The following is a 26,431-nucleotide window of genomic DNA, read 5'->3' as shown; positions in this document are numbered from 1 at the left end:
GAAAGTCCTTCCTTATCCTGAGCTCCAAAACTGCCTCGCTGGAGTTGGCCCCTTGGCTCTCTGTTCTACCCCAAGGACCACAGCATTCCCGACTCCCTCCACCCTCTCTTTGGGCTTCTCTAGGCTGAATGTGACTCTAAGCTATTTTCTCTAGAGCCTAGGCCATGGGAACATCCTTCCTCTTTCTGTCTGCCCACCTCCCTCCACTTCAGGGCTTTAACAGATATTATCAGGAGACATGATTCTGACAGAATTCTGTTGGAACTGAGGAATCTATAACTTGGAAGAACACGTCTTTGGCAAAAAATTGCTTTTGTGTGACTGTTATTTTAACTAGCCTATCTCTGCCAGACGTTCCATTCATCACACATCTGGGTCCCTGGAGCGATTTTCAGGGGTTTTTTGTTGTATTTTTGTTTTACCCCTCAGCTCCTTCACTCTCTCCATTTACTTCTCCAAATATTAATGTGAGAATCAAAAGCCACCTTTCATTTTGGAGATCTGGGCTCTGAGGCTGGACTTTTGCATCTGAATTTCCTCGGAGGCCTCACACCATTCCCTTTGAGGGTTTCCTCTCACTGTGATCACTGAGTCTCCGGGGGTGGGTGCTGAGGCTTTCTGAACCTCACAGGTGCTGGTGCTAATTCAGCCGGGCAAAGGGATTCCTGTCTTGCGCGTCTCATCCTTGGGAGGGAAAGCACGGGCCCATTGCTCGTTTCATTCCGCTTCCTTTTTGCCCTTTCAGCACTACTGCATCCCCTCACTGGGACCTCATGCACTCCTTCCTCCCTGCTGGACCCTGGCCAGGCTGGTGGCGAAATGGGAATGTTATTGGTGTTCAGTAACTAAACTGCTTGTTCCCTTCTTTCCCTCCACTGCATGGTCCCTCTTTCCCCAGAATGGGGCTCCAGGGACCTCCTGTCACCATGCTCTGTTGAAAGGCCCCACGTCCAACTGCGGTCAGGGGATGACCAGCTGAAGTCCCTGTAAGGACTGGAGACTTCCACTCTGAAGGTAAGCCCAGCGCCTCTCTACTTACAATTTTCCTTGTGGAAATGTTTCCCTTTATAAAGTGTCACTTGCTATCTGGATATAATGGTCTAAGCCCAGATGGAAAGAATTTAATGGCGTCCTTCCTGGGGGCTCTGTGTGGATAGCTGGGGCCTCATTGATCCCCCCGAGAGAGCCAGCGACAGGGTCTGGTAACCCTGAGAACTCTAGGAGGCCAGAGGACCCAGGACAGGGTATCCCGTACCTTTGTCCTGGGCACTAAGATGACCACTCTCTCAGGCTCTGGATGGCAGAACTCAGGTGGCCTGACCTTGATTCCAGGACACCACGCCTTCCTACTGTCTCTGAAAAGGATTACATTGTCATGAGCCTTTGCCAGCCCTGGTGCACTGTGAAAAACCATTGAAATGCTGCTGGTTCTGCATTGGATATAAATTGCATTCATTGGCTGGAGCCAGTGGACACATCCTGTAAATAGAGACCTCAGCTTTAAGGCCTGTGACTAGTTTTGAGTTCCCTTGAGAACCTATATCCTGCTGGAGGGAGGAGGCCCAGCTAAGTGAAGAGGGGGCAAGACCATGAAGCAGGGACTTCCTGCTGGTCCAGTGGCTAAGACTCCACGCTCCCAATGCAGGGGGCCCGGGTTTGATCCCTGCTCAGGGAACTAGATCCCACGTGCTGCAATTAAAAGATCCCGCATGCCACAACTAAAGAATCCTGCATGTAGCAACGAAGATCCCGTGTACCGCAACTAAGACCTGGCACAGCCAAATAAATAAATAAACACATAAATATTTTTTTAAAAAAGGCCATGAAGCAAAATTCAGGTGAATTAAATAGTTAATTGTAGAAAAATGAAACCATGAAAAAAACTAATTAAAAAAAAAGGTGATGGATTATTTGCTTTTGCAGCGGGGAAGATCTTCTTAAGGATAAGACCAAATAGAAAAAATCCTAAGGGAAAAAATAGGTTTGACTATATACAATGTAAAATATGTTCAGCAAAAGCAAAACAACAAAACAAAAAAAAACACACTACAAGTTTAGAAAAAAACTTTGCAACATATAGTACAAGAGCTTTTTTTCTTTATAAATTTGTTTATTTTTATTTATTTTTGGCTGCGTTGGGTCTTCGTTGCTGCACGCAGGCTTTCTCTAGTTGCGACGAGCAGGGGCTACTCTTCGTTGTGGTGAGCTGGCTTCTCACTGTGGCGGCTTCTCTTGTTGTGGAGCATGGGCTCTAGGCGCGTGGGCTTCAGTAGTTGTGGCTCGCGGGCTCAGTAGTTGTGGCACATGGGCTTAGTTGCTCCACGGTATGTGGGATCTTCCCGGACCAGAGCTTGAACCCATGTCCCCTGCATTTGCATGTGGATTCTTAACCACTGCGTCACCAGGGAAGTCCCAGTACAAGAGCTTTTTAAAATTAATAAGGAAAAGATGAATGGTCCACTTCTAAAAAGGGAAAGGACCTAAAGAAGCAATTCCCAGAAGAAATACTCAAGGCTAATAAGTACATGGTAAAGGTACTTTATCTCTGCAGAAAGCAATCAAAGCAATAACAAGAGACCATTTTTCTATTTATTCAGTTGGCAATACCCAGAATTGATGAGGGTGAGGGAAAATTGGACACTCACACCTGATGTTGTGTTTATAAGTCGGTATAACATCTCTGGAAGGTAGATTGGTACCATGCTTCAAAAATTTAAATGCATATTCCCTTTGACACAGTGGTACTACTTTTAAGAATTTAACCTAACAAGATAGTCTAACAAATAACAGAAGATGTACAAATTTATTCACCCCAGTGTTGATTATAATATTGAAAAGTTGTAAGCCCTTATAATGTCCATCAGTAAATCTGATACATTCCTACAATGCTATTGTAGCAAATCATCTAAAATGATGATATAAATGCATAAAACCTTTAAGGCATGGAGAAATATCCACAACATATTGTTGAGTGTGGGAAAGCAACTTACAAAAGAACATATGTTGTGTGAGACTACTTAAAGTATACACATGTATATATGACATATGATATTACATTACATAATAACATACATAATGGCCTCTATATTGAATACCTATAGATATCTATGTTTATTGAATGAGATCATGTATTTAATGAGTTGAAACATAGTAAATGCTTTACGAATGCTAGCAATTAGGAGATGAGGGTGGATAGGGAGCCAGATGTTCAGGTATATTTTATTTCAAGCTAAGAAATTTGGATTTTACCCCATGGCCATGGGGAGGCAGTAGAACTCAATTCAATGAATATTTCTGGAGTGTCTATTACAGAAATGCCGAAGTTGAAAAGGCTCTTTCATAGAGAAGATTGATGAAGAGGTTGAGGTTTGTATCAAGGGAAAGTCAGCCAATTGGCTCCCAGGGTAGATGGCCTTGGGGATTTCACCAGGGTCTGGGGCCAGCCCTCAGACTGATCCACCTAGAAATCTGACTTTGGAACACAGGGAAAATGGGTCTGAATCTACCACTGACTTACAGTCACTAAGTGTAAAGACTGACATCTAGAACTAGGGTGCTACTATATTATATTTCAATGAGACATAAATGGTATGCTAAAATGTGACATGTTTGGCACATTAATTTTCAGCAGACCTACATGGGAAGCTACTACTACACTACTATGGATGTACCCATCAATGATGGCTGCCATTTATTAAGCACTTACTAAACATTTGTTAAACATTAGGTGCCAGACAATATATTAAGCACTATTCATGCATAATTTCCTTGAGTCCTCAGAACAACTCTGTGAGGTGGGTACTATTATTTATTATCTGCATTAAACATTTTTTTTTATATCTCCATTTCGTAATACTGGAGCACTGAGTCACCATATGACCGAGCTGCTCTTGAAGAACTGGACATTATCTGACCCACTGAGCCAAAAGTTTGGGCAGCAGCAATCATCAAGTAGAAATGGTATATGAGATTGGATTCAAGAATGTCCAGGAGGTACTATTCATACGTTGTATGAATATGTGACTCCATACCCGTAACACCTACTCCTGCTGTATGGCCTCCTCTACCTCAATCTAAACTTAGAGCTTCAACCTCCACCTGTGCTGGCACCTACTAGAAATGACTGCTGAAAAAAATCTCAGCCCCATGCAAGAGATGGTGTAAAGAGAAATCCTCCCAGTGGGCAATGCATTTGGTTGTCCATTTTTGTTGACTGAAAGATGACCAGAAGTGCAGGTATATATAGATTCATGGTCAGGGCTAATTGTCTGGGTAGATGGTCAGGGATTTGGAAAGAAAAGGACTGGAAGATGGTCACAAGAGGGCTTTGGGAAGAGATATGCGGATTGACCTCTCAGAATGTTCACAGAGTGTGAAGATATTTGTATCAGTAATCTATTGCCACCTAACAAACCATCCCAAAGCTTAGTGCTTTAGAACAATAACCAGTTCATTTCCTCATGATTCTGTGGATCAGCTTCATTGGGCTTTTTTTTCCTGAACTTTTAGGTTCTGATAACCTAGAATCTTTCTGTGATAGGTGATTTATAAGAAATATATATTTGGGCATTAAGATGACCAAATGTATACTTCTTATATATATTTGGTCTTCATTCATGGTTCCTGGCTCACAGCTCCCCAAACCCTAGAATTTCCTAAGCAATTAGAGCAAGGGTAGCATCTTTTGTTAAAATATGTGGTATCGCGTCCTCAGTTCCTGGGGGAAAAAAAATGCTTCAGAGCCATAACGATGAAATGGGTATCATGTTATCATAATGAGCCCCTTTCAACTGGTGTGTTAATGAGGTGACTTTTGGGGATCCCCCAAATATGGGGGGAGATGATTGCCAGGGGAACCAATGAATAGAGGGTTGGAACTTTTAGTGCCACCCCCAAGACCTCTGGGGAAGAAAGAAGGGCTGGAGGCTGAATCAATCACCAATGGCCAATGATTTAATCCATGGTGCCGATGTAATGAAGACTCCATAAAAGCCCAAAAGGATGGGGTTCAGAGAGCTTCCAGGTTGGTAAACTAGAAAGCTTCCATGTGCCACCATGCCAGGCCTGAAACTCCATGAGGACAGAAATTCCATTGCTCAGAACCTTGCCCTCTGTATCTCTTCAACTGGCTATTGATCCCTCTCCTTTAATACCTTTCAAAATAAACTGGTAATCTCTTGAGTAAACCAGTTTACTGAGTTCTTGTGAGCCACTCTAGCAAATTAATCAAGCCCAAGGAGGGGGTTGTGGGAACCTCTGATTTATAGCCAGTTGGTCAGAAGCAGGTAACAACCTGGACTTTCGACTGGTGGCTGAAGTCAGAGACATTCCTGTGGGACTGAGCCCTTAACCTGTGGAATTTGATGCTGTCTCTGGATAGACAGAATCAGAATTGAGTTGAACTGTAGGACACCCAAATGGTGTTGGAGAATTGCCAGTTGGTGTGGGGAAAACCATGCCCCCTCCCACACAGTGGAATTGGTGATCAGAACTCTTACTTTCCTTTGTCCCTTCAGCCCTGGGAACAGGCGCTACTTCCTTCCATCATTTTATGTTTCCTCAGAGTAATAAGGTCTTTACACTCCATGAGAAATGATATTATTTGAAGATAGGATCTGATTAACTAAAGATATATATTGTAAACCTTGGGGCAACCATTAACATTTCTTTAATGTTTAATGGTTTAACATATTTGTACTGGCTTGTCTGTAGCAACTTAGAACCATTCCCTGTTTCTTCTATACCCTCCCATGTATCTCAAGGTCTGGACGCTTAGGAGAACTACATTTCCCAGCATTCCTTGCCAGAAGGGTTACTAGTTAGACTCTACCCATGAGAGGTAGAGTTGACTCATTATTATATGACTCAGGAATTATGCCCTATAAAGTCGCTGAGAACACTAAGTTAGTGAATACTGAACCATTGCTCCTAGGGGAAATACAGGGTTAGGTTCTTTTGAGTCACTGGTCACAACATTTTTGCCAACCAATCAATACATACCCTTGTTTTATGTGTGTTTCTGTTTAAAGACACCTTACGTGATACATACTGGTGATCTTTTCACACGGAACTCACGACCAGCAGCTCTGTAACTCATGCCTGAACCAAGTTCATCTAACACATGCACTTTCCCAGTAAAGCACATCTTACTGAGATGTGCTTAGAACCCTGGACAGCACTTCAGCACTATGCCTGGGGGCCATTTTAAACAGCAAAATCACCAAGAAAAAGTACAAAAATGTGAAAAATGTGGCACTAAATAGATCATGAAAAAGACAGTTGTTTACAGTGTGAGCGCGAAACAAGAAGGCAGAGTGTCACCTCGTTTAACCTCTGCCTGGACACACACTGGGTGACTCAAATTTTTACCTGTCTGTAAATGACCTTGACAGTGCTGGGAATGTTGATTTTTGGATTGCAAATAAATTTTAGCACTAGGCTAATTCACATATATGGAAACATGAATAATGAAGATCGACTGTATGACCATTTCAGCATGGCCACTTTTTCTACCATCTTCCAGGGCAATTAGGTATTTCCACTTCACTGAGAATTGGCCATTGCTTCTTTCCAGGCTTCTAAGAGCCACTCCAGTAGCTGGAGTCCTTGCTAGGGTGTTAAATCCCATGTCCTGAGAAAGTATCCCCAAGTCAATGAATTCTTGCTTATCTAGTCTTACATTCCAGCTTCCTTGATCAAGCACCCTCAAAATTCAACCCCAGGGGTACTCCCCTGGCTTCTGTCAGTAAATGCTGGCTAATTCTTCCATTTTTCAGGTATATAGCCTATTTTTTTCCTTATCAGGCCCTGGGCATCAACAGCCAGGTTATGCTGAGATTTAACCCTAGTTACCAGCCCGGCCACCTGGAGAAGAGGTAGGGGCAGCACTGCAGGTAGGGACACCTGTTGTCTGTGGGGAAGGGCTTCTGTAGCACCTGCCAGCACAGTGGTAGCTCTGGTTCTTAATAAAGAAAAGTGTGCAAGCCCAGAGGAGCTTGGGGTGCATGCTGCAGAGTCAACATCCCCAGGAACATCCATCCAGATATCTCCATTCCATTATTTAGAGTCCTAGGTTTTCACCACCAGGGCTCTGACCTTCACCAAACAGACTTGCCTTGGCTGAGCAAATATCTCTGGAGCTCTAGACTCTAATAGTCAGGTTTTCAGCCTGCCACTCAATGTGTCTGTCCTTCCACTACATAGGTGATGAGAGCCTCTTTGTAAGCTACCCCCAGAACTCTCTGGCTCTCACACTTAGCCATTAACTGCTCCTGAACAGCTCTTGGTCTCTCATCATCCTTCTGTAATAAAACATTGCTTTAACCAGCCATCTAGCTTCCTCTGTCTTTGTAGGCATTATCCTCCCCATGTTTTTCAAACACTGGCCTCATAGCACCAACCACAGTATCCTCCTCCACGGGGATAAATATCACCACCCAGGTCACCGCCAGTGAAATCATTAGCATTTGAGCCACTACCTTGTTCCAGGGACTTTCTGTGTTCCACCAGGAGGGCATCCTCTTTGCCTGCTGGGCAGTGGCTTAGTCAGTCAACGTTTCTGTGGGTCAGGAGTCTGGCACAGCTTAGCTGGGTCCTCTGCTTCAGGGTCTCACAGGGATGTAATCAACATGTTGGCGGGGGCTGCAGTCTCATCTGAGGCTTGACAGGGTAAGGATCTGCTTCTGAGCTCACATGATTATTGGCACCATTCAGTTCCTTGCAGGCTGCTGGACTGAGGGCCCCAGTTTCTTGCTGGCTATTGGCTGCAGGTTACTCTCAGCTCGTTGCTGGGTGATCTTCTCCACAGGGCAGCTCACAACATGGCTGTTTATATCCTCAAAGCCAGCAAGAGAGAGTCTCCTAGCTAGATGGGTTACAACTTATGTAACATAATCACATACAACCTAAAATCTTTGCCTTATTCTGCTGGTTAGAAGCAAGTCAGGTCCTGCCCACACTCAGGGAAGGGGATCACACAAGCCCATAGACATTGGGAGGTGAGGATTATGGGGGCCACCTTAGAGTCTGTTTACAACAGCTTCCTTGTTGATCAGCATCTCTAATGAAAACATCTCCTTGAACTGTCCCAAAGCTTGGCTCTCCATGAAATACAAGCCTATGCGGAGGCAGCTGGCCTGGCCTTGGTGACTTTTCCGGCCCTCCTTTCCTCCCCTGGCTCAAAAGTTCCTTCCCCTCATTTAGAGTTGGCCCATTCCACCAGCACATCACACTTTCACTGTGGGTGATCTGAACCCTAGCAGATGCAGCTAAGATCCTCTCCACATCCTGTTACACGATGTTTGAGCATGGGAGTGACATGACTGATCAGACTTTCTGATAACTTTTAAAAACAGCTTTATTGAGATAAATTCATACACTATATAATTCACCCATTAAAAGTGTACAATGCAATGGCTTTCAGTATATTCACAGAGTTGTGCAATCACCAATTTTAGAATATTTTCATTATCTCAAAAAGAAAGTCCACATGCCTTAGCCATTACTCCCAATTCTTGCATCTTCCCAGCCCTAGACAACCACTAATCTACTCTCTCTATATATAGATTTGCCTATTCTGGACATTTTATATAAATGGAATCATATGTGATCTGGCTTTTTCACTTAGCATGTTTTCAAGGTTCATCCATGTTATTGCATGCATTAGTACTTCATTTCTTTTTATATTCCATTGTATGGATATACCACATTTTATTTATCCATTTATCAGCTGATGGACACTGGGTTATTTCCACTTTTTGAATATTGTGAACATTTGTGTACCAGTTTTTTATATGGACATATGTCTTCATTTCTCTTGGGCATATACCTAGGAATTCTTGGATCACATGGTAACCCTATGCTTAACTTTTTTTTTTTTTTTTTAAACATCTTTATTGAAGTATAATTGCTTTACAATGGTGTGCTAGCTTCTGCTTTACAACAAAGTGAATCAGTTACACATATACATATGTTGCCATATCTCTTCCCTCTTGCATCTCCCTCCCTCCCACCCTCCCTATCCCACCCCTCTAGGTGGTCACAAAGCACCGAGCTGATCCCCCTGTGCTATGCGGCTGCTTCCCACTAGTTATCTATTTTACATTTGGTAGTGTATATATGTCCATGCCACTCTCTCACCCTGTCACATCTCACCCCTCCCCCTCCCCATAGCCTCAAGTCCATTCTCTAGTAGGTCTGTGTCTTTATTCCCATCTTGCCACTAGGTTCTTCATGACCTCTTTTTTTTTTTTTTTTTTTCCCTTAGATTCCATATATATGTGTTAGCATACTGTATTTCTTTTTCTCTTTCTGACTTACTTCACTCTGTATGACAGACTCTAACTCCATCCACCTCATTACAAACACCTCCATTTCATTTCTTTTTATGGCTAATATTCCATTGTATATATGTGCCACATCTTCTTTATCCATTCATCCGATGATGGACACCTAGGTTGCTTCCATGTCCTGGCTATTGTAAACAGAGCTGCAATGAATATTTTGGTACATGACTCTTTCTGAATTATGGTTTTCTCAGGGTATATGCCCAGTAGTGGGATTTTTTTTTTTTTTTAAAGAGCAATTCTCTCTCTTTTTTTTTTTTATAAATTTATTTATTTATTTTTGGCTGTGTTGGGTCTTCGTTTCTGTGCGAGGGCTTTCTCCAGTTGCGGCGAACGGGGGCCACTCTTCACCGCGGTGCGCGGGCCTATCACTGTCGCGGCCTCTCCCGTTGCGGAGCACAGGCTCCAGACGCGCAGGCTCAGTAGTTGTGGCTCACGGGCCTAGTTGCTCCGCGGCATGTGGGATCTTCCCAGACCAGGGCTCGAACCCGTGTCCCCTGCATTGGCAGGCGGATTCTTAACCACTGTGCCACCAGGGAAGCCCCATATGCTTAACTTTTAAGGTACTATTTTCCAAAGCGGTGGCACCATTTTACATTCCCACTAGCAGTGTTTGAGGGTTCCAATTTCTCCATCTCCTCACCAACCCTTGTTATTGCCCATCTTGTTTGCTATGGCCATCCTAATGGGTGTGAAGTGGTATCTTATTGTGGTTTTGATTTGCATTTGATGGCTAACGACATTGAGCATCTTTCCATGTGCTTATTGGCATTTGTAGATCTTCTTTGGATAATGATTCAGGTCCTTTTCTCATTTTAAAATTGGGTTTACAATAACTTTTTGATATATTACAAAAGAATCTATGTTCATTGAAGAAAACTTAGAAGCTATGCATGAGCATATTAAAAATAAGAGATGTCATTTAGCAAATATATATTACACGCACTGTGCTGAACTTCCATGCTTGCCCTAAGTCACACAGGTAGAAATAACAATAGCTAATGTTTATTGAGCTCCTGTTAGGTACTAGGCCTTCTTCCATGTGTCACCTCATTGAACGCTCCCAGCAGCCTTTCTGAAGAGGGTGCTATTTTCAGCATATTTATTTTTCAATAAAGAAACTGAGGCACAGAGATGTTAAATAACTTGCTTACTTACATACAGCTTGCTGGTGGCAGAAGCAGAGTTTGGATTCAGGCAGTCAAAAGTCCCCAGAGTTTGCACTCAACACCCACCCTGTGCATTTCTGAATCCAGAGGCTCTGAGCAGAATGAACCATTGCATTACATTGTCTCTTGTTCTCTTTAAGTAAAATAGCTAAGTATCTTCTTTGACGATTATTCTTTCTTAATGCAACATGGCAGAAATTTCCCTTAGAGACTCCTGAAGACTTAGAAATGGTTTAATTTCCAGACTCTATTTCTTTTCTTTTTGTTTCTCTCTTTTTCTTCCATAAGCTTTGGGAAGACAGTAACCAAATCTTTCCATACGCTGATGTTACTGCAAAATGAATTTGAAAATTGTCAAAATGACGTTCTACTTGTCTGTGTGTCCAAGAATCATTCAGAGTAACGCAGGACATAGGGCCTCCTTTCTGTGGGAGGCCGAACAGAGATATTCTGTGGTTCTGACTTACAGGGCTTCACAGAACTGGCTTCAACTGTCTTTGCAACTTACCTCTGCGACTTTAATCAAATGACTTAACCTTTCTGCTCACCTCATCGTGCGTGGCAGAGTAAAGAATCTGAGAGCAGAGACACAAGAGACAACCTCATTTCTCAGCTTTGCACTTGTGCGGTCTTGGGCAAGTCCCTTTACCTCGAGGGGCTTAATTTTGCCCAGCTGTAAAATAAATGGGTTGGACCCGAGGCTCTCGAAGGTTTCTTCTGGCTCTGACGTTCTGTGTTCTGTGCCTACCTCCGAGTTGTAAAGAATGGGCATTAAGGTGATGTTTCTCACAAAACCATTTTTTGTTGAAAACAAATAAATCCTAGGTAGAGGTTTCAAGGGTAAATTGTATGAGGCCTGGAAGGATATATGGGGAATAAGATGCACTGCTATTTCTAGGAAGGGGATGGGCGTGGCGGGGCGCTGAGGAGGGTGTGCGGGCAGCTGAGCATCCTTGCAGGCGGAGACCGCGTCTGAGGGCTGCAGCGGAGACCGAGGCCAGTGAGGACCTGGGCTGCAGCGGCTGCGCACTGGCGCGCCCAGCCGGTCGATTTGCGTGTCTCCGCCTCTGCGACGAGCTGGTTGGGGAGACTGGTCTGGCGCCGCGCGCCGATTGGCTGAGCGGCCCGCCGCTCAGACCCAGGAGAGGACGGTTCCTACTGCGGCTGGGCGCCGGCTCCGCACCCTCGTCGGCCCGCGCTCCAGCTGCGCCCGGCCCTGGCCCGGCTTGGCCCGGCCCCGGCCTCCGAGCGAAGGCGCCGCTGCCGCCTGGGCCGCTCCCAGGGCCATGAGGAGGCGGCGGCAGCCACTGCGGCCCGCGTCAAGGTGACCGGCCGGGACTGCGGCGTCGGTAAGAGCGGGCGGTGAGAGGAGCGGCCGGCGGGGCGGGGCGGGGCCCTGAGGGCCGGGCCGGAGGGAGCTGCAGGTGTGCGGGGCGGGACCCCGAGAGGCCGCTGGGCCGGGGAGGGGCCTCGGGGCAGGGGGCGGGGCCGGGGGGGTGTGGGGATAGTGTCCGGCGGTCTCGGGCACGGGGACCGGGCCGGGGGCTTTAGGTGTGTGGTGGGGATGGGGGTTTTGGTATGGAGTACAGCGGGTGTGGGGGTGGAGGTGGGGAAAGGCCGCCGGTGCGGGGGGCGGGGCTGGAGGAGGTAGTCGGGAAGGGCCGAGGGGGCTGCAGGTGCGGGGGGCGGGGCCGGGTGGGACCACAGGTTTACCGGGGGAGGGGGCTGCGAGGTGAAGCCAAAGCGGGCGGAGAGACCAGACCTGAGGAAACCGCAGGTGCAAGGGGCGGGGCTAGGGAGACCTGCAGCGGTGGGGGGCGGGGCCCCGAGTGGTTGCAGGTCCGGAAGCGGGGCCCCAGGTAAGAAGCGGGCAAAGGGTGAGTGGTCGCGGGAAAAGGGAATGCCGCCCTCCCCGCTGTCCAGGGAGTTTGAGTGGAAGCAGGAGCTTTGGGCTCGCTGAGGATTCTGGAGGCTTCGAGGTTGCGGCTGGGCCGGAAGGGCCGGCTAGGCCTGCCTGTGCGTCTCCTGAGTCGGACTTGGGTCTTAGCTTCCCTGGTTACTAGGCCGGCGGCTTCCCCCATGCCACGCCGTGCCCTTAAGTGGGGCGCCCCGTTTTTCAGTCTCGGGGGCTTTTCCTGTCTCCTAGATTGGTGGGGCGGTTGGCTTTCATTCCATCAGCTGTTGAGAAACGTGTGTGCTGGCAGAGTAGTTAGTGTGAAGCTTGAAGGGTTCTGGCTTGCTGGCTCCTGGTACCAGATGCTGCTGCAAATCTTAACAGTGGTCGTCTCCAAAAGACTGAAATGGCAGCCTGGTGAGGGGGCAGAACAGGAGTGAGGGTTCAGAAGCTTTTACCTCTGTGTTGCCTGGAGAGTCTTTCACCTCTCTGAGCTTTGTTTCTTCCTTTGCAAAGTGAGCATCCTGGTACCTGCCTTGTGTGCCTCTCAGGGGCCTTGTGAGGATGGGATGGAACAGTGCCTGCTGGGCACATCGTCGGGTAAAGTTGTGAGTCTGCTGCCTCTGTGCCGATGGGCAGATTGTGTTTGGAGACTGAGGGTCGAAAGAGGAGGGGATTTCTAATCGGTGGACCATTTTCTTGCTTGAGGTTGGGATGAGGTTTGTGCTGAGGTGCTGACTGCTGCTCGCTGTGAGGCCTCTGAGGGGGCTGTGGCGGGGAGAATGGCAGATGGAAAGCACAGGAACATTTCATTGTTTGCTGACCTTTAGACCCCAACCCCAGTGAGGACTCTGAACTGGAGCATGAGGCTTAGACTTGAGCCTTATGGAATTTCCCCTCCCCACCCAAGTATGACACTGATTTTACCACATGCCAGAAGGAGGAGACCCACAAGAGGGGAATGCCAGAACTTTGTTAGGTTTCTACCGGGCAGAGAGAAGAAAGCAAGGTGATGGGGCTCCCTCCCGTTTGGAAGGGTGTCCCATACCCATGCGTGTGACCTTTCATTGCGCAGCGCCTCTGCTCACTAGCAGTGTGACCAATTCCTGCTGCCTGTGTTGCAGGGACAGAAGAGAAGGCAGGAGGAGGCTTCTCCTGTATGGCCTGCAGTTTTCTTCACTTCAGATGCTGTGGGACTTTGGGGGATCAACCTCCATGGTGCTGGCCTCTCTCACTACCACCTGGTGGGGCGGTGACCCAGTGGCATCATGGGGATGGCATCTAAGGGATGGGTCCTTACTGGGGTCCGTGCTTGTGTGGCAGGCACCCAGAGGCTCTAAAAGCAGCATGTGTGAATTATCCCATTCTGTCCCAGCAGAAACGATGTAAATGTCTCTCAGAGATTGCTGCGCTCTGGGTAACCATCATGCTCTGTGGGTTAAAAGGAAAGCCCAAACTTGGTGGCACACAAGAGCTAGAAAATGTGTTGGGTAATGAGGGGACTGGCTTTGTGATTGGTGGTGTTGGAGTGACAGCATCCAGGGTTGAGAGAGAAACTTCGTTAATGGAAAATCTTGCATCCAGGGCTCTCTGTGATATGGCTCCAGCCTACCTGATTTTCCTTTTCAGCATGGAGGGTAAGAGCTCTGGCTCGGAAGTCAGAGAGATATGTGTTTGAAGCCTTGTATACCAGTTTCTTAGCTTCTCAGAACTTTCATCTCCTTATTTGTAAAACGAGGGTAATCATGTCCACCTTGAGAGGTTGTTATGAAGAATAAATTTGACAAGACCTGTGAAAGCACCTGATATATTAGGTTGTCAGTGTTAGGGTATGTTTCTGCCCCTCCCTGACTGCCCATCTCTCAACACAACAAAACAGCATGTCGCATGTGAGGAGAGCAGGACAAGTAATTTTGAGGCCTTTGCTTCTTATGTAACCTTGATCAGAGCCCTTCCCCTGTCCAGGCCTCAGTTTTCTTAGCTGAGTGAGGATGGTGTTAGAATACGTGAACATCAAGAGTGATCCTAGCTCTGGCCTTCTGATTGGCATGTTTTCCCGAAAGGCAGGAGGGAGGAAGCTAGTGACCTGTTGTTTAGTTCTTCTTTTAAAAATACCTGTTGAGCACTTTGCCTGGCACATAGTAGGTACTCATTAAATACTTGTCGAAGGGACAGATGAAGGACTTTCAGAGGAAGGTGTGTGGCAGATTATCTCTGCTGCTTATATGTATGCCGTATCTGCACCTTCAAAGTGCATTTTATTTATTGCAGGAAAAAAATGTTGCAACAACTTTATAGTGAAATTAGTGAACCTCAACATGAAAGACAAAAGTTGTTTTACAGTCCTGTTTCACCACAAATTAAGTTCACCCAGTTTTTCATAAACATACAAGTTTTTTTCATGGTTGCAGTCGTATGTATGTGAGCATTTGGAAAAGGCCTGGCAATAAGGAGTTTCTTTAAATGGTGTTTTTGTCTTATTTTTTTAAGAATTAAAAAAATCACACATGGATTTTGTTTTAAAAAGGCAAGTAGTTCAAGGGGGACAAATTGTAAAGTGTCTTTCTTGCCTCAAGCTGCCAGTTCCCAGTCTTCTCCCTAGTGGCAACCACTATTACCATTTTCTTGTTTGTTATATATTTTTTCTTTTATACAAAGAATAGCATCCTATACATACTCTTGCTCCTTTATTTATTGATCTATTTGGAAATTGTTCCAACATTGGAAAATGTTCCAATTGGTGCGTACAATTCCTCCTTAATAGATGTTTTTGACTGATATCTTAAGCACAATTTTGTGTTTCCACTCTCCCCCACCCCGCCATGATGTTTACTCAGTAATGGTTAGCAGTCATTGTTTAGAAGACTAACAAGAGATAGCCCTTGTTTTTCTCTAGGAAAGAAATGGCTTTGGTTCCAGTGAACAATAGACTAAAGGGCAATCCATGTATCTGGATGCAAGGCAGACACAGAAAGAGAAAGGAAAAGGGATTTGTTCACTAGTAATTGAAAACTGATTTTTCATTCAGCCCATGATTCAAAGGCCGGCTCTGTCACTTACTGGCTGTATGACTTGGGGCAATTTACCTAATCTTTCTGCGTTTCAGTTTCCTTATCTGTAAAATGGATGGTGATAATAGGATCTGCCTTTTGGGGTTTTTGTGTAGAAGAAATGAGATCATGTATGCAAAGTACTTGCAGTAATAGGTCATGGTAGATGCTCAAGAAGGGGTAGCTGCTGTGTTATTAATAGTCTAAACTAGACTCTTATTCTTTGTTAGCAGCTATTTACTGGACAGCTGAGGGTGAGCCATGGAGAATGCCCAAGTCCTTGCGCTCAAGGTGCTCACATACTGTGCAGAGAGACAGGCACACAAGTCACTGATGACAGAACAGGGCTCAGCGGTGGGGAGGTGAGCAGTATGGGGCTCAGGGAGGCAGGAAACAATGACTTTCCCTTGGTGGTTTGGGAATGGCTTCTCAGTTCAACTTTTCCCTTCTCTGTGAAATCTACTCAGTTCCTCTACAAGTGACCACTCCTGTCTGTGCTCCCTTGGCTTTCATTGTGTGTATACCTTGATCGGATCATGCGCCTCACTATTGCATGCATTATTCTATGCCTGTGTCTCCTCCCTGCGCAGGGAAGGTTTCCTGCTTTCTTTGCTTCTGAGTCTCCAGGGTAGGCTCTTGGTGGACATTGTGATGGACCTCTGCTCAGACAAGTCATGCTACCGAATGTTGACAGACTCTTATTGATAGGTCACTGGTGAATCCCAGACTCTGGACTCTATTGCTTCATTCCCCAAGTATTTGAGTGCTGACTGAGACACACATTTGCCATATACTAGCTGTAGGCTTTGGGTCTGAGTGGTGATACTTGTTCTACAAAGTCTTAGGGGTGGGAGAGGGAAGAATTATTTGCTCCAGATGCTCCAGGACAAGATTGGGAAACAGAAAGAAGGACAAGTCTGAAAATGAACTGCTCATACTTGCTGAAGCCCACCTCCCCCTTCCCCAGAAGTGTGGCTGCTGACCCTTCCCTTGAGGTGGACTTGCGGAGGAGCAGGCCTCAGGGGACTGAGTAGATGGTCTGTAGATTCTGATCAGGGATGGGGAGAGTTGGTTGGGTTGGCTTCTGTGAGGGGCATCCTGGGGCATTTCTGGGGCCACTTCCTTCCTGTGGACATCCATCCACCAGCCTTGCTGCGCTCCTGCTTTGGGCCAAGCCCTCTGCTGAGTGCTGGGCACATGGAGATGAAGGAGCTCCATCCTGCCCTTGGGGAGCGGATGGTTGGTGGAGGAGTCACGTGCAAACAGAATGTGACCAGGAGGGGATTGGCGGTGACAGAAGACCCCAAGTGAAGTGGCCAAGCAGATTCACACTCTGGAGCCAGATCTGGGTTCCAATTCTGGCTCCTCCACACACAACCTCTGTGACCTTGGCCAAGTGTCTTCCCCACTCTTAGTCTCAGTTAACTGATTTGTAAAATGGGGATGGCAGGGTTACCTTCCTGGGGGCTGTCATTGAAGATTCAGTGAAATAATGCCGTGGGCTGCTTAGCGTGGTGCCTGACGGGAAGCTGATGCTTACAGAGTGCTTGCTGTCTTTTTGTTTATCCTTGGTGCTGGGGCAGCACCAGGAAGCACCTGTTTGGCTGTTTTCTCCAGGTTCTAGTGTAGACGGTGCCAGTTGGTGGTGAAGGTGATGGCCAGGGTATCTGAGAAACCAGCTCTGAAGTCACAGAGTGCTCAAGGAGTCCTTGGGACTTTCCTTACAGGCCCACAGTTGTTTCCTCCCCCGTTTTTGCATGAGCTCTTCTCACAGGTGGTTCCAGCCCAGCACCATCGCAAGCACCTTCTCTTTGACCCCCTGCACGGATCAGTTCCACGGCTTTTCCCCAAAGGGAGGCATGAGTCAGGCTTGTCTCACCTGCACTTACTGAGGAGAGCAGAGACCATGAAGACGTGGAGAGGCACATTCTTCCCTGGTTTTTCTGCAGAGCTTTCAAATCCATTGTGTTCTTCGAAGGAGATTTATCTCCTGAGCGTCAAAAGAGGCGGACAGGGCAGCACTTACAGCAGACTCTGGAGTCAGGCCTATGTGGGTTTGTGTCCTGACCCTACTCACAAGCCCTTTGACTTTGGGCAGGTGACCACTCCTCTGTTTCCTCATCAATACAGGAAGTGTGATGGTACTTACCTCCGTCTGGTTCTTACAGGACTGCAAGGAGATGACGAGGAACAGGGCTTAGCATAGTGCTTGCACTTCATGAGCATCCAGTCAGCGTGAGCTAGAATAATCTTCTCTTAACCCATTGTTAGAGGGCTGTCAGGATGCTTGTTTTTTTTTGCAGGGGATGTTAACTTATTGCCTATGAAAGTTATGTGAGTTATTGCACAAGGAATGTGTTAAAGCTCAGAGGTACTTGGTGGTGAGGGCTGGTGGGAGCACCCAGGGTGGCAGGCAGTCCTCAGCCTGCACGGGGACTGCGCACGCAAGCCTTGACGGCCACAAAAGCAGTAGGTGCTGGGGAGGGGGAGGGTGGAGTCACCCCAAGCGTGGGCCTTGTCTCAGACCTGTCCAGGCACTGAAGGCTGGTTTCCCAAGTACTTTCTATTTCACTGTTCTGTGATTCCATGTAAATAATGGGACTTTAATATAAACTTATGCAACATTATACTTTCCCTCTTTAGGATTTAAATATTTTTATTATCAGATTTTATTTTAAGGTTAAGACAGTTAACTTGAGTAATCAGAAGAAAATGTAAATGTTTGGCCTCAACAGTCAAAGGTTTCTTTGAAAATCATCTTATTAGAGACAAAAGAAAGAGTAATTAAATTCGTATTTATTGGATACAGTAATTCTCACCCACTCTTGTATAAGCTTGATAAGTAGGTCAAGGGGAATCTGTGTTTTTGGTACATTTCTGAGTAATTAAATATTTATGGAAAACAAGTTAATAATTTCAGGAGAATTTGCTGTGTCTCTTTTTGTGGCAATAAAGTCTGTTATGTGGAATTAGTGACTTTCACTATTTTAAGATATTTCTTATTTTGTGCCCTCCCTGTAGCTGTGTTTTGTTTTGTTTTGTTTTTTCTCTCTAGGTACCATATCTCCAGCACTTTCAGGCCACTGGCATTTAGGAGTGTTCCCACGGGGCTCCCACAACGCCCTGTTCTGGCGTGTAGCAGCCTCGGCTTCCTGTGACTCCCCCACCAGACTTTGCAGAGTCAAAGTCTGCATTTCTTCTTCCCACCGTATTCAGGGCCTAGCCCAGGGCTAGTACCCGGCAGCCAGAACGATCTGAGTGTGTTGTTCCCTCTGCCTAAATCCCTTCAGTAGCTTCTGGTTTCTCTTAGAAAAAACCCAAATCGTTTGCATGGCCCGCGGGTGTAACGACGTGCTCTTCAGTGTAACTGGTGTAACTGTCGTTTGTTATGTCCAGCTCCCCGGTGCGGGGTGTGCAGTCCCGTCACACCATGGTCTGTGGCTTTGCTCACAGTCCTGTCCTCAGTGCCTGCTGTAGCATCTGGCACGTAGCAAGTAGTACATAAATGCTTGTTAAATGGACAAATGAAATAAAGGGTGAGTGCCCAGTGACTGATTTGAATCTATAAAATGAGAAGGTTGTTGGATCTGAGGTCCCTTCATTATAAAATATTTCAACACTTTACAAAGTCTCTGACACCTGTGTCTTTAGCCTCATAATGATTCTGCAGGGTAGGCGGGGCGGGCTTTGGTGTGCGGAGGAGAAAATGGAAGCTCAGAGAGGGTGAAGGAGTTGTCCAAGATGGAGCTATGGGAGACGCAGAGGGCTCCTCAGGTGTCTTTGCTCACAGCCCGGGCTGTCTCGAGGTGTGGTTTCTGACACACACTGGAAGAATCACAGGTGAGATAGAGAAACAGGGATTCATGGACAAAAGGTACTTGTAATAGTTTCTCTTGGTTTTAGTTGTTTTAATGTTCCTGATAATTGAATTTGAGGAGTTGAGTTCAGTTTGGGGTGATGGGTTTAAGGTCTGCTTTCATTCTAGGGACCAGGAAACCCTGATCTTTCTTATAAATAGCAAAGTTACGGGATTGATGCATGTGCTGATTAGTTGATAACTAAGATTAGAATTTGTTCTTTCTGGGAAGCTTTTTGATAAGATTAGAAGTTACTTGCTGATTGATATGTAACATTACTTTGCTGTTTTCAAAAGATGCTGGTTGCTTCAGTTAGCCTATTTCTCTAATTTATCTCTGGGTATACCTGCCACGGGGCTCTTTTGCAGTGAGCATTGCGGTGGCCTTTGTGCTCATCAGTTGTAGTGTCAGTCTGATCTGAAGGTTAGAGATCGTTGAGTCCACTCTTCCTACTCTCCACATGAGGATGGGGACTTTGCCAGGGTTTCATACTCAGGCGTACTGATTCTCCACCTGTAAAACCCATCCATTTGTATGTTGCAGTTTCTCAGTAGCTGCCTGCCGGTCATGTAACGTTGCTCATAGATCATGTCCCTGAAGAAGCATTTATCTCTGATGAAAACCTCAGCTTCAGGGTCCCCTGTTGAATCTACAGTGTGACTGTGGGGAAGAGGAGCTAACACCTGACTTGGTGCCCAGCACCGGTATTCGGTGATGGTGGCTGGCTGAGAAAAGGCAGTGCCTCTTGTGGTCTGTTAGCAATATGCGTGTTGATCTTAGGGGGCTTCATCAAGATGTTAGGGGGCTGAGAGATTATTGGAACTACTTTTATCAATATAGCCAGTATACTTGTGGAACAGAGAGAGCAGCCTGGTATTATAGGGAGATCACTGGGTATGAAGCCAGAATGCCAAGTGTGTCATTTTGCGCTGACACCTGCTTTCCAAGTAAACAGGAATATCCCCAGTGTGTGTGCATCCTTTCATTAGTGGGACAGCCCCAGTTTTAAGATCTGAGGTTGCTTTGCGAGGGTTGCGTCAGAGTAAAGAGAGCTCGATGTTATTAAAGTATTGTACCAGTCACGGAAGGCAGCCTTATTCCTTGTTCTTCCCTGTCTTCCAGACCTGCCTGCCTGCCCGCCCGTCCATCTGTCCGTCCGCCGTCCATCCATCCATCTACCCACCCACCCTCGCATCCATCCAGTCCTTGTTCAGGGCCTGCTGAGTGCTAGCACTGTGCCGAGTGTGGGGCTGCAGTAGAGGAAAAAGACAAGTCTGGTTCTTGCTGTCTTTTGGCTCTCAGTCTAGTAGTAAAGTTAAGTAAGTATAAAAATAAGTACAAAAACCGTAACAAATAAGTGTACGAAAGATTAATTACAGCACTGACAATGGCTGCAGAAGAAGAGTACAAGGTGCTCAGAGGCCGTAAACCAGATGGGTGGTCAGAGAGAGCTTCCCAGAGGAAAGAGGAGTTGGAGTTAGCGAGGTGAAGAGGTGGCGACTGCGTGTGTCGTGATCCCAGTTGGGGCAGGGGTGTGGTGAATTGATGAAGTCACACAGCCGGGGTGGTCAGAGCCCTGAGCGTGAGGGGGCCTCTGCAGTGCTCACGGCCCGGTGGTCAGGGCATTGCTTTCTTGACCTGTGCTGGAAACGCCCGACAGAGTCTGTCGTTGCTGACTCTTCTTTTTCAGAACTCCCATCTATCATCAAAAGCATCTGTTACTGAAACATTACCTGCCATGGTTTCCAAGATAGCAGTTGGCCTTATTTTTATTGCTTTAAAGATTGGTTGCTTCCTTTGCTTCTTGAGGGGGTGGAAGAACGCCTTGATCTCATTAGTGGTTTCACTCATGAAGTAAACACTTACTGAGCGTGTAACTGGGCCTGACACTGCAGTCCTTGCCCTCAGGAGCCCACCAGCCGACAGCTGGGAGTAAATAAATAACGATGATGTTGTGTCGGGGCTGGTAAGTAGTGGAAATGGAAGCTCATGGCACCAAGTCAGACTCACAGGATCTCAAAGATAGATGTTCTGTGTCCCAGGTGCAGGGGAACACAGGCAGGGGAAACAGATGACAGGGGTCCAGAAGCAGGAGAGAGCATGCTGTGGCTCAGGTGTGGTGAGCTGTGTGGGGTTGCAGGAAGCAGGTCAGAAAGGTGGTTTGGGGTCAGTCCTCAGAGGGACTCGCGGGCAGTGCTTAGGAGTTCGGATGTTATCCTGTGGCCGGTGGAGATTTGTTCCAGAGTTATAGGAGGAGAGAAACCCCTTCAGTTATACTCCTGGTGTGGAGGATGGGTGGTATGGGAGGAGACTGGCATTTGGGAGATGGGTGAGGGAGCCATGGGGATGGAGAGGAGAAGGTGGGTTCGAGAGAAACCGAGGTAGAGGCCTCTCTCCTTGGAGATTTAGTGGATGGGAGGGAGGGCGGGCAGTGCCAGGGTTTCTCACTTAGTGATGTGAGGTGCCGGACAGTCACAGGATAAGGAACGTGAGAGGAGTGTTGAGTTGGGAAGGGGAGTTGTGAGTTTGGTTTTGGCCATTTTGAGTTTGGGATGCCTGTGGGACAGCACTCGGCAGCTGGCCTGCTAGCCTGGAGCTCAGAGAGAGGTCTGAGCCAGAGCAGAATCCTCTGTGGTGTTTGTGGGAGAGAGGCTGGTCATCTGTGTGTTGAAGGGTTTTCACAGGTGGTTCTGATGCCCCACTGGTCTGGAGAGAGAGCCTTGGCCCTTGGGGAGGTGGGAGTTACTCAGCAAGGTTATGTGTAGGGAGCAGAGGGTCCTGGCTGGACTGCTGGGGGAGCCAGCATGCGGGGTGGGGCACAGTGGGAGAGTTGGGGAAGGAGCAGGAGGGGTGGTCAGTGAGGAAGGAGTGACCTAGGAAGGTGATGGTGTGGAAATTGGTGGGGGTGGGATCCCCTCCAGCTCTCTCCCTGCAGGGCCTCTGCCCCTGCCCCACGGAAGCTGAGTGCTCTGGTGCCACCCCCAACCTCCTTATTTTCCCTAACAGTGGAGCCATTTCCACATGAGAGAGGTCGTTTTAGTGACCTTTGCTTCCGTGTGTGAAAGACTCTGCAGAGGAGGCTCTGCATCCAGCCTCTAAACCCTTCAGCCTCTCTCAGAACCTTCTCGAGAAATCCACCCCTGCCTTCTCTTGCTGGCCCTTTGGACTGAAATCTCTGGCTCCTGAAGCAGGAAAGTTGGGGCCCCATCTGGCATTCTGGGGTTCAGGGTGGGTCTGCAACCTCAGTTGGAAGGGGATGTGTCTAGATCCCAGGAAAGGCAGCTACCAGACGTGTGGGAGGAAGTTCTGAAGGTGAGAAACCACTGGGCCTGGACCAATGTGGTGTGGGAGCCCTGTGACTTGGGAGTGCATCCTTGGTCTCCCATGTGTCCTGAGCTTGGATAGCAGGGAAGATCCTGCTGTAGAATTTCCAGAACTTACAAGTAAGGTCTTAGAGTTATTAGAGTACCTGAGATCTACTCAGACGGCTGGTGGAGGGAGGGTCCCAAGTTGCCAAAGTGGAGTTCCATCCCCCTGGTAGGACAGAATGCCCTAGATCAGCTAACAGAACCTGGGGAAGAGCCTTTAATCTGAGAGAGCCAGTGGGAGACTGATCTATGATCCAACATGTCTCTTGTAAGTATTACCCTGAACCCAAAGACCTAGGAGTGTAGGACAGAGGCAGAGACCCGCTTACCACTGACCCTGGTGCTGAAAGCCACAGCCGAGGAGCAGTGAGACAGGATCAGGGATACCTGGAGGGAAGTAGCTGTCCTTAATACCAGGGCCAACCATCCTGGTATGAAGCTGTTTGTTCCTCAGGAAAGGAAGAAGAAAAGGGATTAATGTTTGTTGAGTTGAGAAACCCCAATGCTTAGTCGAAGAGAAGGGAACAGATGGATAGATGGGAGTGCATGTACCATACAGAACATAACATGTTCAGCTCTGTGGGATGGAACATAAAGAAATGGTTGAGAGTAGGGGGTCAGACTGAGCTGGGTTCAAATCCCGCCTTTGCCCAAGGACTTGCTGCCATAGCCAGGGAGGATTCTCTTATCGACTGTGTGTCCTTGGATAAGTTATCTAACCTCTTTGGGCCTCAGTTTTCTCACTTGAAACAATACCCAATGATAACAATACCCATCTTAGAGAATTATTGTAAGGACCAAGTGGTATATTCCTATGGGTAAGGTGCTTACCAAAGTATCTGTCACAGAATATCGCTTCAATAAATGGCAGTAGTAATAGTGATGATGATGGTACCATCATCAGCTGAGGACCTCTGCAGATATGTCCACTGGACTAAACCCCACCCATATAGCAAGTGTGTGAAATAAAGAACTTAAGCAATAACAGGGTCAGCTATGTGAACATCACCTACGGGCGGAGCACTGAGAGGATAAGGATGACAATGGAGCATCACAGGAAAGTTTACATGATAGAAGATGAAAAAGCCCCAGGCCCAGGAACCTTGGTCAAGGGAGTGTTATTGGCTGTGAAGAAGCGAGGCAAGAGGATTCTGGATCAACAGCTGGAGGTGATGAGGACAAAGTAGCACATTAGCCTTTGTCTTTAGTGATGATAGAGATTGTCACCACCTCTTCCACCTCCCTCAGTGTTTGGTGGGCACTGGGGGAGGTGGCATGAAAGATTATTTACCTAAGGTCTGTCAACTCCACAAAGTCTCATTTTTATGAATAGGCTTATTACAGAGTAGCCTCATATTAAATGTTTTGAATTGATAGGATGAAAATCAATGAGTCAATCAATCAATTTCTGGCTCTTTCCAGGGAAGTCTAAACATAGTAATAGTGACAATACTATATCTCCAAATGTTGGTAAAGATTTAATGCAATTCCAATGATACATTTTATAAAACTTGATAAAATAGCGATCTTCATCTGGAAAAATAAATTGGTAAAAAAAATTTTAAGGCAGTGAAGTGGCCTCATTCTTCCAGAGTCTGTTTGTTTCAGCGAATGTTTGAGTTGCCTGCTCTGTGTAAAAACAGCACTTGCCCCTTTGTTGGGGGAATATAAAAATGGGTATCTATTGTGATACATATTCTCATATAACCTTTTATCATTCTCTTTATGAGGGAGCCATTTCTGTAGGTTAGGGTATGAATGACAGAGAACTCAAAATAATGAAGACATAAATAAGATTGAAGTTTCTGTCTTATGTGTGAGAAGTCAGGAGGGTAATCAGCTCAGAGTATTGAGCCTACATGGTCAGAGACCCAGGTTCCTTCTGTCTTGTTCCATCGTGAGGTGATCTTGGGGATGGCTTCTAAGACCAAGGTCACTTTATGGCCTGAAATGGCTGCTGGAACTCTAGCTTTTGCATCTACATTGCAGCCTTTGAGGGCCACTTTACAGCAATTGCACATGACACTTCTTGCATCCCATCGGCCTTCTCTTGGTCTTATGGCCACACATGGCAGTAAGGGAAGCTGGGAAATGTAACCTGTATTCAGGGAAACCATATGTCCACCTAAAAACCAGAAGTTCTATTACTGAAGAAGAAGAGGAGGATGGATATTGGGGACCCGCCTCACCATTACTGGCCCCATTTAACAGATGTGGAGCCTATAAATGGTTGAGCCTTCAAAACTTATTATAAGGCAATAATTTATTAATCCCACATGGCGCTTGGGTAAAAGCAGGAAAACAGATGAATGGAAGAGAAGTCAGTTCATTGGTAACTTACCCAGGAGCTAAATTCACGAGATATCAGGAGTTATACAGAAGCAAGGGAAGGAATGATTATTATGTTGGGGCATTTGGATTTCATTGCTGAAAAAAATTGATAAGCTTAACCACATACTGCAGTGGATTCTAGGTGAGTTTGAGGTAAAGGACAAAAAAATGGAGTTAAAGGTGGGAAGATGTATATTGAATTCTGTAGTAAGATCTAGGAGAGGCAGGTTACTGGATCAGGTAGTAGGGGGAATTAGGAGGGAGAACTTTCTTGTCTACTTGGTATCTTTTGGTATGTATAACTCCTGAGTCAGACAAAGGACTTTATTACCAGCATAAGCATCAGTGTGTGTCAGTTTCCCTTCCCCCAAGTCCCATGGAGGTGACACTGTGGGCCCAGATGGATGCTGTGGCTTGTGTCACACCTGAGAAACACAAGCTTGGGGAACCTGCTGCTTTATGGCAGGCAGTGAGCAAGGCTGCCCTTTGTCCCTGAGGGAGGCATTGTCGCATCTCTCAAGGTTGCTCTCTGCAACACAACCCTGTGAAATGGCCTAGGTAAAGGGTGGTCAGGACCTTGTGTTCTTGGCACTCCCAACAAGACAGGCTGGAGTGCCAGAGACCACGGAGGACTGAGTCTCCCAACGGGTGTTGTCAGGATCAAATGGGACGACGCGTGGAGACGCATGTGCAATGGGAAGCTCTCGGTCAACGCTACCCTGTAGAATGGCTGTGGGCTGTGGAAAGGCAGGCCCATCCATGACTCGGTCAGCTGGCACAGTCTTTCCACCTGGTGTGCCGTGTTTAGACAAGACTGAAGGTGCACTGGGGAGGTGGAATGGTACAGAAAGGCTACTCTCAGTTGCTTGTGTTTAGCTTTTGCCTCTTGTACACATTTCATACCCAGTACATCCCTGGGGCATGTACTCTGCTAGCTCTTGGTAAATTATTTATAATTCTCTTTCTTATGTATAATCAAATGAAGTCTGTTTCTTGAGCTTAATATTTGTGAGTTTCTTAATTCAAAATTGAGTACAGCGAATCTTTCTTAAGAAATAGGGTATTTTTTGTTTATACGTATATTTAGCAAAATCCTTGACAATTGGTTCCAAACTAATGAAATTTTAAACCTAGATGATGTATAAAAGTATTATAAAAATGTGGCGCTAAAAGACATTTGAAGATTAGCTCAACTTTCCAGTTTTATACAAGAGGAAATAGGCAAAAGAAGTGAAGACGTTAACTAAAGAGTGGTCACCGTTGATGAGTGATGGAGATGGTGTTGGACCTTAGCTTTGAATCCACCAGGGTAAATGGAGAGGGGACCAAGGGGAGCCCATCTGCACTATTTTTGGATAAATGTCAGGCCAGGTCTCATCTGTCCTCATTCAAGAATGAACAAATAGAAAAATTAAACT

General features: G+C 46.5%; 1 protein-coding gene across 18 annotated transcripts in view; it reads left to right on the top strand.

The window, feature by feature from the left end:
• The first annotated feature begins 11,678 nt into the window (after window positions 1-11,678).
• RALGPS1 (Ral GEF with PH domain and SH3 binding motif 1) overlaps window positions 11,679-26,431 on the top strand; it is a 282,278-nt gene continuing 267,525 nt past the window's right edge. For 15 of the 18 annotated variants that reach the window (XM_061199913.1, XM_061199909.1, XM_061199908.1 and 12 more), the window contains exon 1: window positions 11,777-11,862. The gene's annotated coding sequence lies outside the window, so the exon portion shown is untranslated. Of the gene's footprint in view, window positions 11,863-20,515; window positions 20,634-26,431 lie in introns of those variants that run through there. The other 3 variants (XM_061199915.1, XM_061199903.1, XM_061199917.1) reach the window with 3 other exon arrangements.

The sequence above is a fragment of the Eubalaena glacialis genome, chromosome 9 (genome assembly GCF_028564815.1).
Source record: "Eubalaena glacialis isolate mEubGla1 chromosome 9, mEubGla1.1.hap2.+ XY, whole genome shotgun sequence".
Classification (NCBI taxonomy): Eukaryota; Metazoa; Chordata; class Mammalia; order Artiodactyla; family Balaenidae; genus Eubalaena; species Eubalaena glacialis.
This window is presented reverse-complemented; position numbering and strand designations above follow the sequence as displayed.